Source organism: Panulirus ornatus, chromosome 2 (genome assembly GCF_036320965.1).
Source record: "Panulirus ornatus isolate Po-2019 chromosome 2, ASM3632096v1, whole genome shotgun sequence".
Classification (NCBI taxonomy): Eukaryota; Metazoa; Arthropoda; class Malacostraca; order Decapoda; family Palinuridae; genus Panulirus; species Panulirus ornatus.
This window is the reverse complement of record NC_092225.1, coordinates 74,976,919-74,990,623: the sequence shown is the minus strand read 5'-3', so window position 1 is coordinate 74,990,623 and position 13,705 is coordinate 74,976,919. Positions and strand designations below refer to the sequence as shown.

At 47.2% G+C, this 13,705-nt stretch overlaps 1 protein-coding gene across 1 annotated transcript in view; it reads left to right on the top strand.

Annotated features, from left to right (window-relative positions):
* The window catches only part of LOC139757279 (uncharacterized), a 791,816-nt gene that overhangs the window by 267,867 nt on the left and 510,244 nt on the right, over positions 1-13,705 (top strand). The gene's annotated exons all lie outside the window — the stretch shown is intronic.

Sequence of the window (13,705 nt, the reverse complement as noted above, 5' to 3'; positions counted from 1 at the left end):
GGCGGTGCACCACTAATTGCTGTCGTGTGGTTACGGGGTAGACGACCGAGTGTTTGGTCACCTGGCGCGGCAGAGGGAGGCTGGTGAAGGAGGCTGTCTGTCTCTGCCACTGATGGCGACTCCCATCAGATGCTCCGACCCTCGTGGATCGCTCCTGCCTTTTTCATGACGTCGCATACAGTCGCGGACGATAGTGCTGGGACGCACCTGAAGTTCGTTCATCGCGTTCTTGTGAATCCGTACCGAGCACTCGGTCCCTCTGTCTCGAGACGAGGTTTCGGTACGGGCTCGACCAGGCGTGGTCCAGGACTCTCTCGCGACGGTGTACTGCCTCGGTTGTTGCCATTCTTCTGAAGAACGCGAACACTAATTACTGTGACGGTGTAAGTTGCTGAGGACCAGATACAGCAGGTCAGGGATGATTAAGGTATATACATTTAATGTGATCTTTGAAAAGCTATATGTCTGTGAATCTGCGTTATGTTAACATATGGAGTTAGTTGCTAGTTAAACTAATTGAAAGCAGTACCATAGATACTATTTAGAATTCTATTTCATAAATATTTCGCTTTTATTGCACTGTTGATATCATTTGCGCCTTCTTGATGATGATGTTAACTATGTACAGCTTTTCTCCTTGAAACATCTGTATGTCTTTCACCTCTAACCACACTGAGTTTCTGTTCTCTTGCACGATGACAAGCAGCCTCGTTAGGACCCAGTGGTCTGTTGTCGTCTGAATTCCTCTGTATTCCTGAAACTTCTGAGGCACGTGTGGCTTCTTCGTTGTAGGTCCTTCGCGTATCAAGCTTGGGAACTTTACGTGGGTTTAGCTTCTCCTCCCGTGTGTTGCGTTCCTGTGTACCACCTCCCAGCTCACTGACAATAGTTTGAGAATGGCTAAGTTCCAGGACGACATTGTGACGTTTTCTTGTCAAAGTACATCCCAGCTGGACGTTGGTAATGGTCCAGGTCTTGTTAGTCTCCAAGTCTTGAATACACGGAAGGAATGACCCCCACCTACCCCACTACTGGGTCTTCTTGTACAAGTGACGGGGACTTTAAGAAGTGCGTCTGTGTCATCCTTCATATCCCGGGCAAGTCTTCGTCATTAACAGAGAGCCAGAGCTAGGTGCACCCATGTCATCCTCCACTGAACTTCTCGCTCAGAACTGACCTGTGAGTGGTCTTTTATCTGTGATGTTTAGTGAAAGGTAAAGGAGTCGTTGAGTATGTTGATCTGGTAGGACGTGTTACATGCATTTCGTAGCCCCGGAGGAAGAGACCCATGGGGTCAGCAGTGTGTGTGTGTGTGGACTGACCCATCACCTGCGCAACACCAGCCACGAAGGCCGCACTCGCACCTACGTTATATCTCTCTTTTTACGTTGGAAGCTCCAGTCACGTACAGAAGTCCACGTCAAGGCCAGGTCTTGATTGAAATGCAGAGAATGTGTGAAAGGGAAAAAGAAGAGACAAGGTACAAGTATTTACAAATTCTAAAGGAAGCGAAAACCTTTTCCAGATGTGTCTGGTGTTAGTTACTGGGAAAGACTTGAGAAGATAGAGAGTTTCAAAGCTTCGAAGTGTAGGGGAAGAAGCAGTTATCAAAACGGCCTACCCTTGAGTTGCTGATGGCCACATAGTAATCATGTGACGCAGCGGCTTGCCGTGTAGTGCGTGGTCTTCCTTCTGGTGTGGGGCAAACAAGTAGCCACCTCTCGCAAGCAAAAACCTAAGTGATACCTACATCGCTTTCATGTAATTACTTAACTTGATTATGTAATTATACGAAAGCGCTCGACACTTGGTATCATCAGTTTCCATGTAGTGTTACCTACATCGTATGCACACTCAGTACTTGTGTACTTTTTGCACACACACACACACACACACACACACACACACATTATATTATGGGCCTCTGTAGTGTATTGGTTAGAGTTACTGACCATGAGTCAGCACGGGCCAGCCAGGGGTCAGTCTTGCATGGGTTATCTTACCTTCAAGGATGGTCGATAAATGGATACTTCGCTAAGATTAGGTGGTGTGTGTGTGTGTGTGTGTGCGCGCGCGCAAGAGAGAGAGAGAGTAGAGATACTACTGTGGAAATCATACTCGCGGCTGAGATTTATTACAGATCGAATTTATATACGGAAACGATCCTGCGAGTGAGGCAAATGGGGTATATTCCCCGGCCGGCCACCAGAGGGCAGCAGGGTGTAGGAGCCGCAGCAGCTCGGCCTGGCGTTTTCTGAGGGTTTTTCAAGTGATCATGCAAGTTAGTGTAGAAAACTGGTCATTTAATAGTCTATAAAGGAGAGGGTTCATCAGCATAACTATTCTGTAAGGAAAGTCTTGATATCAGACGCAGTATTCAGACATATACATGATTATTCACTTTCCTTGGGGAAGAGGTGTCAAACATTGTTTACCCTGGCGTGTTACTTATAGAAAGGCTTATTGTTACATCCTCTCTTGTCACAGTTAACAGGACAATAAACATAAGTAATGTGGTAACGTCTGGTCGTGTATTCTCTTTTTCCTACTGGCACTGTATCCTTGAAAATGGCTTGAAATACAATCGAAAGCTTGGAGATTTTGTGTTTATTTTTTCAGCAAGTTTGTATATATATATATATATATATATATATATATATATATATATATATATATATATATATATATATATATATATATATATATATCACACACACACACACACACACACACACACACACACACACACACACACTTGATCGCCGTTTCTCGCGTTAGCGAGGTAGCGCGAGGAACAGACTGAAAAAGCCACATGTGCTCACACTCAGTCTCTAGCTGCCATGTGTAATGCACTTAAACCACAGCTCCCTATCCACATCCAATCCCCACCGATCTTGCCATGGTTAACACAGGACGCTTCACATGCCCTCGTTCAGTCCATTGACAGCACTTCGACTCCTGTATACAACATCCTTCCAATTTACTCTGTTCTTTGCATGCCTTTCACCCTTCTGCATGATCAGGCCCCTATCACTCAAAATCTTTTTCACTTCATCGTATCATATCCATTTTTGGTCCCTTCTTGTTCCCGCCACTTCTGACACAAATATCCTCTTTGTCAGCCTTTCCTCACGCATTCTCTCCATATTTCCAAACATTTACAATACACCCTCTTCATTCTTTCGACCTCACTCTTTTTACTTCCACACATCTCTGTCTTACCCTTTTATTACTTACTCGATCAAACCATCTCGCACCACATATTCTCAGACATTTCTTTTCCAACACATCCACCCTCCTTCGCACAGTCTTATCTATAGCTCATGCCTCGCATCCGTGCGATATTGTTGTAACTACTATACCTACAAACACAGCTATTTTTAACCCTCTCTGATAACGTTCGCTCTTGCCACACATTCTTCTGCGCTCCCAGAACCTTCGCCTGCTCTCTCTCTCTCTCTCTCTCTCTCTCTCTCTCTCTCTCTCTCTCTCTCTCTCTCTCTCTCTCTCTCTAATATATATATATATATATATATATATATATATATATATATATATATATATATATATATATATATATATATGGTCCAGTAGCTTCCATCTTTAGCCACGGTGTATGTATAAAACTCTCTCTTGCAAGGTGGGCTGGAGCAGCCATCACAAGAGGTGGGAAACAACTCCTCCTGCTCCTCAGGTGGAGGTAGTGTGGAGTACCCCAGGATCGGCCCGGGACACCTGCCGGGGATAATAATGCCTTATCCGCGAGCCACTTCACCCGTGGGCTCACAATGCCCTACTGTTGGCCAGGGCGGGCAGCTTACACCACCCGCGCTATACAGGAACTCCTCCTTCCCCCTGGGAAAGGTTTCAGGGCTCAGTGTGTGGTTAACTGGCCATCGGCTCAGCCTTGATGTTTGCGTTTGTACGAGACCTGACCCGGCCCGTGGCGTATGCCATGTTCTCACGCGTAGTACTGGTGGGTGTGGGTAATGGTGGTGACCAGCCAACCAAAAATCTCTCTCTCTCTCTCTCTCTCTCTCTCTCTCTCTCTCTCTCTCTCTCTCTCTCTCTCTCTCTCTCTCTCTCTCTCTTTACGGGCACGACGGTAAAGGAGATGTAAAGTGAGGGGGGAGGAGAGGAACACCGATCTCTATGAAGAGGCCGTCCTCATGTGGGAGAAGGTATTCAGGTCGTCGCTCGCTCGGGGCTACAGGCACTTCCATGTATTCTTCACCACCACCACACCAGCCGGTGAGGCTGGCTTCCAACCCTTGTCCCTGAGCCACTGGCTCGCCCCAGCAAGCCACTCGACCTCCCACCGACCCAAAGAAGTGGTTAGAGTCGCAAGTTTTGGGTCGTGAGTCTGATGATGTTTGGTTTCAATGTAGTAGTGGTGGAACCATTGATAAAAGGGATGATTGGAGTCCACCCCGACGTTAGCGGGGAAGTGTATGATATTAGCCACAGCATCCGGCCCCAGGCACTACCTCCACTACCCCTTCAACCTCCCTCCCCCCCTCACGGCACCCCCCACCCCCCAAGGCCGGGTGAGCGCGGAACAACAAACAAAAGACTATCGGGTTACACCTTCGATATGGCGTTACGTTTTCGACAGCCGAGGGACAGCTCCCCTCTCCTCCCTCCCCTTACCATCGCCCTCAACCCCAACAGACTCGCGCGCCAGTGGGGGTGGCTCAGGGCTTCCCTTGGTTGGCTGTGGGCGCCTGAAGGAGGCACCACCCACCGTCGACGATGGTACGGACTACAGGTGAGATGTCGGCCGGAACCGTCTTGCGTACACCGTGTGGGGCAGGACTGATGGTCTCGCTGACCGGCTTATTAACAGTAAACTGGCTGACTGTCGACTGGGTACCTTCACTTTCAATGGACACCTTCACCCTTCTCTCTCTCTCTCTCTCTCTCTCTCTCTCTCTCTCTCTCTCTCTCTCTCTCTCTCTCTCTATATATATATATATATATATATATATATATATATATATATATATATTGAAGTCTTTCATGTAAAAAGAAAAGAAAAAACACATTGAATTAGAAATGTGAGTTTGCCTTTATATTTCACATACTGTAAGACTGCAGATTTTGTGTATATCTTGAGGAGGTGAACTGATGTGGTGGATGGAGAGGAACCATCTGCTGTGCTATCCTGTAGTCTCTAATATTAAGGACAACATCAGTGGACTGAAGCAGAGAACTACCAAGTATTACGCTGTCTTTCGAATCATGGAAGATCAAGAAGTGTTAGAAAATGGCGTACGTCTTATTGTTTACATTCTCGAGCGTCTCCGCGAGAGGTCGGCAGCGTCAGGTGGGCCGGGCGGAGTCTGGGGTGAAAACTGGTGGTCAGTGATAACAGAAGCTGGGTGAGGATGGTGGCGGCCTTGACCACTTGTGAGAGCAAAGTCCACTCCTGCCATGACACCTGGCAGGATACTGTTTCCTCCTCCCCCACGATAGTGGCATAACAGAAGCACATTGGTGTAGTATGTGGCACAGACAATTCAGCTACCAAGGGCTGGCAAATTGTCCGTACGTAGATCCTGTGTGACAAGTTTAATGATACTCATTAATGGCGGGTCTTTGTGGAAGAGTTCCTGCAGTATTTCTGTTGCCATCGGTTGGAAGGCAGTGGATCGATGTGCTATACAGGGGGCGACTTGCTGTCTAAGGAATGAACCAGGGTATGTGAAGCGGCGGGGGGAACGCTATTGAAAGTCAGTGAGGCCTGGTTGTGGATAGGAAGCTGTGGTTTTTGTGCATTACTTGTGACTGCGAGAGAATGGATGAGCGAATGTAGCCCTTTTTTCGTCTATTCCTGTCGCTGCCTCGCTAACGCGGGAAACGGACTATTTTTTGTATATATATATATATATATATATATATATATATATATATATATATATATATATATATATATAGAGTGTGTGTGTGTGTGTGTGGATGAATTGGAATTATTCATTATGATGTATGTGAGTAACTACACGGGAGAGCTCCTGAGCTTTATTCTTGTAACCTTCAACTTGTACAGAAACCTTCGTCAGGGAAACTGAGTAAGATACAATGATACAAGTCTGTACACCACCGCAGGCGAGTCCTACCTCGCCGGACGCCGCATGCGGTCCTTATCCTCGGCCGCCGTGTTCTCCCGCTATCTGTGACTGCCATTTTCGCCTCTGGTCCGGCCCAGCGTATAAAACCCTCACGACTGCTCAACACTAACTACCCTGCATATGGAGGGAACTTCCACCGCTTGTTTGACTTGCTTGCTCAGTCTCCCATGCACTATATTATCTTGCTACTTTAGGTGTCCGTACTTGTCTCTGTGGACAACAAACGCATTCGATGTCCTGTGATGATGTATATCACCTTTGTCTTCGCTGATCCTTTTGGCAGTACCTCGACCTGTCTCCTCCACAGTACGTGACCAGACACCCAGTACATGGTATGTTACAGATCGCTATCCACGTCGGATCCACAGTGCTGACGTTAGAAACGTAGACGCGTGAGCTGTAAAGTACTTATTGTCTACATATACATAGACAGAGCATTTCAGTGAGAGTATGGGTGAAGTGCACATATCCAGGGGTAGGTGGAGGGAGGCCAGTATAGATTGTCCAGTGGGTACAGTAACATGGACATAGGAGGGTGACAAGTGGGGCCCAGGGACCCAAAGGGGTTCCCCCTCCCGTCAAGGGGGTAGGGAGGTTTAGGAGGCATCAAACACATGGTGTGGAGTTAATGTGTTGAAGGTCAAGGGGATTCCTATCTCTGAAGGCCAGCTGATGGGCACTGGGCCTTGTGGATGACGAAAGCCACACCACTCTAGCCAGGAGTGAGTATCGTCAGCAATACCTCGACTAGAATGGCATTGTCTTCCATCCTGATACACTGGATATTCCTGTGGACGTTTTCTTACAAAGTCTACGAGTGACAACTCTTGCGTATCGCTGAGAAATGTATGGCATCGTTTGGTTCACAAAGAATGATGTAATCCCGGGTTTTTCCTAAGATGTTGTAAGACGTGGTCTTGTGAAAGAAGTCTGCTTCGATAATAGGTTTGATTTCAGGTCTTGATCTGTCGGCTTATGTGCAGACACAGCCGTTCTGTGATAGCCTGGGTCAAGGGTACGTCGCCAGGGTTAGGCGGAGGTGAGTACGCTCGGTGGACCCGCCAGGAATTCCTTGCCAGTGTTAAAGTTATGCTCCTCCTCTGTTTTCTGTTGACAACACTGATCTTTATTTCTGTGCCACATCTGTCGTCTGTTTGTAGCACTGTCACATGTAACATCAATGTCGTTTCCCTCAACCGTCAGTGTCCCCTTCCTCCCTCCGTCACTGTCTCCTTCCTCCCACCTTTACTTTCCCCTTCACCTCCGTCACTCTCCAGTCCCCTGCTCTCCACCACTTCACCTTAACCTACCGACACAGAGAGTGTATGATGGTTCCGGGCATCACGTCAACACTCCTTAAAGTCAGGAGGACAGTACTTCCCTGGGCGGCTGCAGTCTACAATATAGTGTCCGTTAGGTCCATACCCCAGGGTAGAGGTTATGGCTGAGAGGATGACTGGTGTGAGAAACAGATTGAAAATGTCGCAAGAAAAAAACTATCTTCGTTTTTCGCGCAGTGTGGGTTAAGTATGAGGTATGAAGTGGCTATATTTCGTGTAAATGAGAGTCCGGGAGTATGATGTCATAAGGGGTGGAATTATTATGTAATTTGTACCAGTTCTCTCCTTTCTCCTTCCGTGATTGGTCTGTGCCAGTGTCCCCGGCACATTAGCTGTGCACCCCATGCTCACTCATCCTGTGAGCGGTAGCGCAAAAGGATTACCACTTGTTTACCTTTTATCATGTGGGGACACGAGGGAGGTCGACCCCCCCTCACGGGGTCGCCGGGCCTCACACGCCCGCCAGAAGCAGCGAGGTAACCAACCCTGACTACTAGGTCTTGACCGCTTGAGCATGACCTTACCACCCTTGAGGAGCAACAGCTTGACCTTGGTATGTGATGACCTAGCCTAAGACCTGACCCTTAGGCTGAACATCTTTAAGGGTCAGTCGAACCTCCAGACCGTCTCACGGTCGTTAGTGACAGGGTCGTCATCCCTTTGATGCCCTGAGTGAAACGAGTGTGTTTACCGCGGGAATGAATATCTGTCGTTCCACTGGGGTCCAGGTGTGCCACTTATAGCGTCATGCCCATTAGGGTTAAGCTCTTTACCTCCACAATGGCTTAATTGTATGGATGGTAAGGCAAGGGTTGTTGTGGGGCTGGCCCGTCACTCCTTCTATGGGAAGGATGAACGGCGTCGTATCCTTCATGAATAAAGGTGTTGCACCGGTGGATCGTGGTGTTGTAAACGATACAGATGACCACAGCGGGAGGTCAGGCTCTTGTGCAGGAGTTTTGAAGGTCATCTCTTGAGGGAAGTTAGGTGGAGCATCTGGAATATGCACTGTATAGCACCTGTCAGGTCAACAGACATCCGCTGAATTAGGATCTCCTTATGTACAAATGAAGTGACGATCAGAAATTGACTCCCTCAGCCGTAGATTCCATCTTACTGCTCCTTCCGTGAACCAGTGGATGATTATTTCCATTCCTGGACCCACCGGACCAGTGCCTCTGGTCTGCAGCATATCCTTCCTCCTGCATACACCAGAGTCTTGTATATCGCGCTGTTCCTGGGGCCGCACATCTGACATCTATTTGATCCTGTGTTTTTCTACGAAGAAAAAAATATATATAAAGATCCCATTTGCAGACGGATGGAAATGAGAAATGTCCCCCGCTTACCGGACATCCCAGACCCTCCCATCTCTCGCTCAATACATAACGAAAGGTAAGCCCAGACTCTCCCATGTCTCGCTCAGTACAGAACGAAAGGTAATCCTGAGCAGTGTGTCAGCAGCGAGGCTGTTCTGCCCACCTCTCCAGTTACTAAACCCTATAATAAAGACATTAATTAGGAGCGCTGAGAGTGAATGAGCGCTACATAGCACTTGTGTGTTATCTGCTCTGAGATACAGATGACTTCAAGTAACGGCAATATTTTCTCTGATTTTTCCTTGCACACACAGTGATCCACTTGTTAGCCCCCCACTACTGAAGGTTGAGTCTTAGTTACAGTGGCAGCTGCACCACTCATTACACACACACACAGTGTATGTTGCTCCTTAATCTGGTATTATGAGAAGCATCTGTTTGTTTAGACTGCATCTGAACGCTGATTAGCCCGACCTCTACAGGATAGCCCTCCCCAGTGCAGGAGGTGGGAGGAGGTAGGCGTAATGAGCTCTTGTCATGGTTTCAGGGGGAGGGGCCTTGGCTCGGGTATTATCATGTCGTAGTCAGCAGCGCAGGGAGAGGAGGTTGGGGGGGGGGGGTTCATTCGGAAAATAAGAGAGGGGGGGGGGGGGTTGGGAGGCGGAGGGGGAGAGGAAAGTGTGTGTCTGTGTGTGTGTGCGGCGCCGTGTGGGGGAGACAGACGCCCCTGTGTGCCTGGATGTGCTCCTGCTGGTGGTGATGGTGTCTGGGTCACCCACCACCACCACCACCACATTCACATTATCATGAACCACAGCCTTCACCTCCCACTCTGTCCTCTCTCTCTCTCTCTCTCTCTCTCTCTCTCTCTCTCTCTCTCTCTCTCTCTCTCTCTCTCTCTCTCTCTCTCTCTATTTTACATTGTGTATCTTTTTTCCTTCCCGTCTCTCCTTTTCACTCCATATTATATATATATATATATATATATATATATATATATATATATATATATATATATATATATATATATATATATATATTTCTTTTTCTTTCATACTATTCGCCATTTCCCGCATTAGCGAGGTAGCGCTAAGAAAAGAGGACTGGGCCTTAGAGGGAATATCCTCACCTGGCCCCCTTCTCTGTTCCTTCCTTTGGAAAAAGAAAAAAAGAATGAGAGGGGAGGATTTCCAGCCCCCCGCTCCCTTCCCATTTAGTCGCCTTCTACGACACTCAGGAAATACGTGGGAAGTATTCTTTCTCCCCTATCCCCAGGGATATATATATATATATATATATATATATATATATATATATATATATATATATATATATATATATATACACTAAACTGAAATTGGAGAAGAAGGGGAAGAGCGGATCAGAATTGGAAGGATGGAGTGAAATGATTTTGAGTGCTCGGGGCCTGAACATGGAGCAGGGTGAAAGGTGTGCCCAGGATGGAGTGAATTGAAGCTATGCGTTATACAGGGGGCGACGTGCTATCATTGGACTGAACAGATCATATGAAGCAGCCGGGGAAACCATGGAAAGGTTTCTGGGGCCTGGTTGTGGATAGGGAACTGTGGTTTCGGTGCAGTACACATGACCAGCTAGAGACTGAGTTTGAGGAGCGAATGCAGCCTTCCTTCGTGTGTTCCTGGCGCTAACTCGCCAATTCTAGAGGGACTCTGGAGTGCTTACTGTCCCAAAGCTGTCTGCAGAGTCTCACCTTAGATGAATTGTAAGGGAGACACAGTGTCTGCTGGCAGTTGTAGGGAAGACACAGAGTTTGCTAGCAAATATTAAAGTTCTTATTAAATACATGGATAAGGAAGTGGTTTGTAAGTTATTTACAGCGTGTATCAGGCTCAAACGAATATATATTTTCAAAATTTGGTTACTGCCTTTAATTAAAGAACCACAAGAACTAACAGGGAAGGTGCAGAGGAGGACGACAAATATGGTACCAGAGTTAAGAGAGCTGAGTTATGGTGGCACGTTAGACGCCATAAACTTGACCACCACAGAGGAGAGAAGAGTAAGGGGTCACTTGATCTAAGCCTTCAGGTTTTTAGCCAGTTTGATGATGGCAAGAAGGAGATGGTCTTCGGCTGATGTGGAGCTAGAACAGGCAGAGGCCAGAGAAAGAAACCACTGAAGATATGTGTCAGAAAACATATCAAGAATTTCTTACGCAGAATGGTATGTCGTGAAATTTTGAATACTGAGAGTATACAAAAAGTTTTAAAAAGTTGTATGATGATAGAGACTGCTCAAAAGATGGGGCCCACAAGCCTAGGACTCCCTCGGCATGCTGTACGGACGTGTGATATATTAGTGAACATACACATGGCTGTGGCATATGGTATCTCGCAGCCCAGGACATCCTACCAGAGTTGAGCTGGGTGATGTATAGGTGTTGGCAAGGGGTATGTTATGGTAGTGTGTAGAGGGCAGATGGGCAGAGCCTGGCTTATGTAGATGGCTAATGTAAAGAGATTGAGATGGACGATGATGCAGATGGCATGAACAGGGCACGGTGTCCAGTCTCGTCTGTGTTTCATAAGCTGGGTACCGGAACGAGTCACGTGTTACCTGGCCCAGTAACTGGTTACCTAGCCAAGCAATTCGTTGGCTGGGCCAGTCACGTGTTACCTGGCCCACTCGCTGGTCACCTAGCCAAACCATTACCCGGCCCATTCACGTGTTACCTGGCCCAGTAACTGGTAAACTAGCCAAACAGTTCATTAACTGGCCCAGTAACTGTTTACCTGGTCCAGTAACTGGTTACCTGGCCAAGCCACTCGTTATTTGAGCGAGTCAGTCAGTCGTGTTCCCGGCGTCGTGATGAACATGTCGTGCGCCTTCGTTTAAAAGTAATCATAAGTTCTGCAGGTGTTTGCATCAATCATTAAGTTGTTGACGTCCATATCTTGGCTGGCAGCACGACGGTACGACCCTTAGCTTTGAGGGTCTCGTCAGACCAAACCACCATACGCAAGGGTCGTGCTGTCGTGCGCAAGAGTCGTACCGTCGCACAAAAGGGTCGTTTCTTCGTACTCAAGGGTCGTTCTTTCGTGCTGAACCTTGACAGTGTCTCCAGGTATTGTGTCCTGTGGAGGGGGTACATTAGGGCCACTATGATCACTACAGTATAACCACAACCCTATCATCTCTACCCTCGAGACATTTTCTATGAATCGTGGAAGATAAGTTTTCTTCGGAGGACCCATTACAAGTCAATAGCACTGAGTTCTGTAATGGGGTACAAGACTGTTGTCATGATGATCGAAAATGATTGAGTTACACATATGTGTTCACTCGGGAAGAATGGCGGGTTGAAAACCATCAGTCTTTTCCTCTGATTAACGGACCATCATCACCCCCGAGGAAGATGACCGCAGCTCACGATAACATCATGACCCTGGTGACCTTTGACCCCCAAGAGGTGACCTCTGACCTCAGGTAATACCACTAGCTGTGGTTACAGACCTCAGCAGTGCTCAGAAGTTAACTTAGTCTATTGCGCCGTTGTTGAAGATTTGGTAGAGGCCGCAGCCGCAGCCTCGAGGTTGGAGAAAGATGCGGCTTCCGCGACTTCCAGCCTGTCCAAGGTGCGGTATGCGGGCCTGATATATTATCTCCCACCCGGGAGGTCCACTACAGGGGCCAGAGGTCCTATCGCACAGCAGATCGACCAGAAGGAAGACCCCAGCCAGCGCCGACCAGGTCCGGGCACTGCTAGCTGCTCCCGGTCAAGGTAGTGCGCTGGGCAGAAACTGTCGTGACGGAGTAAACAAGATGTAAGACTCCGCTTCCCAGAGAACATGTCTGTTGCTCATTATATATATATATATATATATATATATATATATATATATATATATATATATATATATATATATGTATATGTATATATGATTTTACGGTATTTAGTAGTGAATATTAAAGTAAGAATTCAACAGCCACGTCAAATATTCGTACGACGTTGTTAAGTTTGTCGTATTCCTCCTGGTTGTGGAAGACGTGGGAAACATTTAGTAATCCAGTACTTGGTATGTGTACCTCAGCTGTGGCCACAGTCGTGGGTGACGGTCGCTCAGTCAGTATCCGGCAAGTCACAAGTAGTGAATTAAAGTGTTCAGTGAGGGTAGCGTCAGCCGTACGTGTCGTACAACATTAAATAGTGGCCTCCGCTGATCGTACCTCAGCGCTGCCGGGTGACGTGACTGACCGATTTGACTGATTTGTGCCGTGTCCCCGGCAAGCTTATTGTACACCCCATGGTCATCCTGCGAGCGGTAGTGCAAAAGAATTGCAGGCTTCTCAAGGAATCGTACTCAGACCCCAATGGGTTGATATCAAGACATTACAATTGGTATTTCAGTCCATACATTACATAGTTTCATATGGTAAGTTTTACCGACTAGATGCAAAAAGTGGATAATACAAACTTAAGATTTTAGGTATCTTGTTATTAATAATGTGTTGACATTTCTTGCAGGGTTTGTTTAGATCTATCCCTAAAAGGCTATATTTTTTTTCGCCTTCTAATACATAGTGTTCACAGTTAACATCTCCAGTTAGGCCAAAGCGCCAATAGGACCTATAGCCTAGCCTTAGTGTGGCATTACAATATCCCAGAGTTACGTCTGTACCTGGCGGACGCTTCACCGCCTTATTTCTCGTTTTCTGTGAACGATGTTGGGTAAAGCTTATTTCTTGTCATTTCTCGTGCGCATATTTTTAGCGTAGCCTCGTGATTACGAGGAAGGGTTCGTGTAATGTGCCCATGACTGCTTATTGTCCAGCCGCGGAGATGGTGAGTCACAGTTAATAGGAAGGGAGAATGGTGGACGTGCGCGGGTACGAATGATCGCTGGCATGAGGGTCCTTCTCCAGTGGTGACGTAATC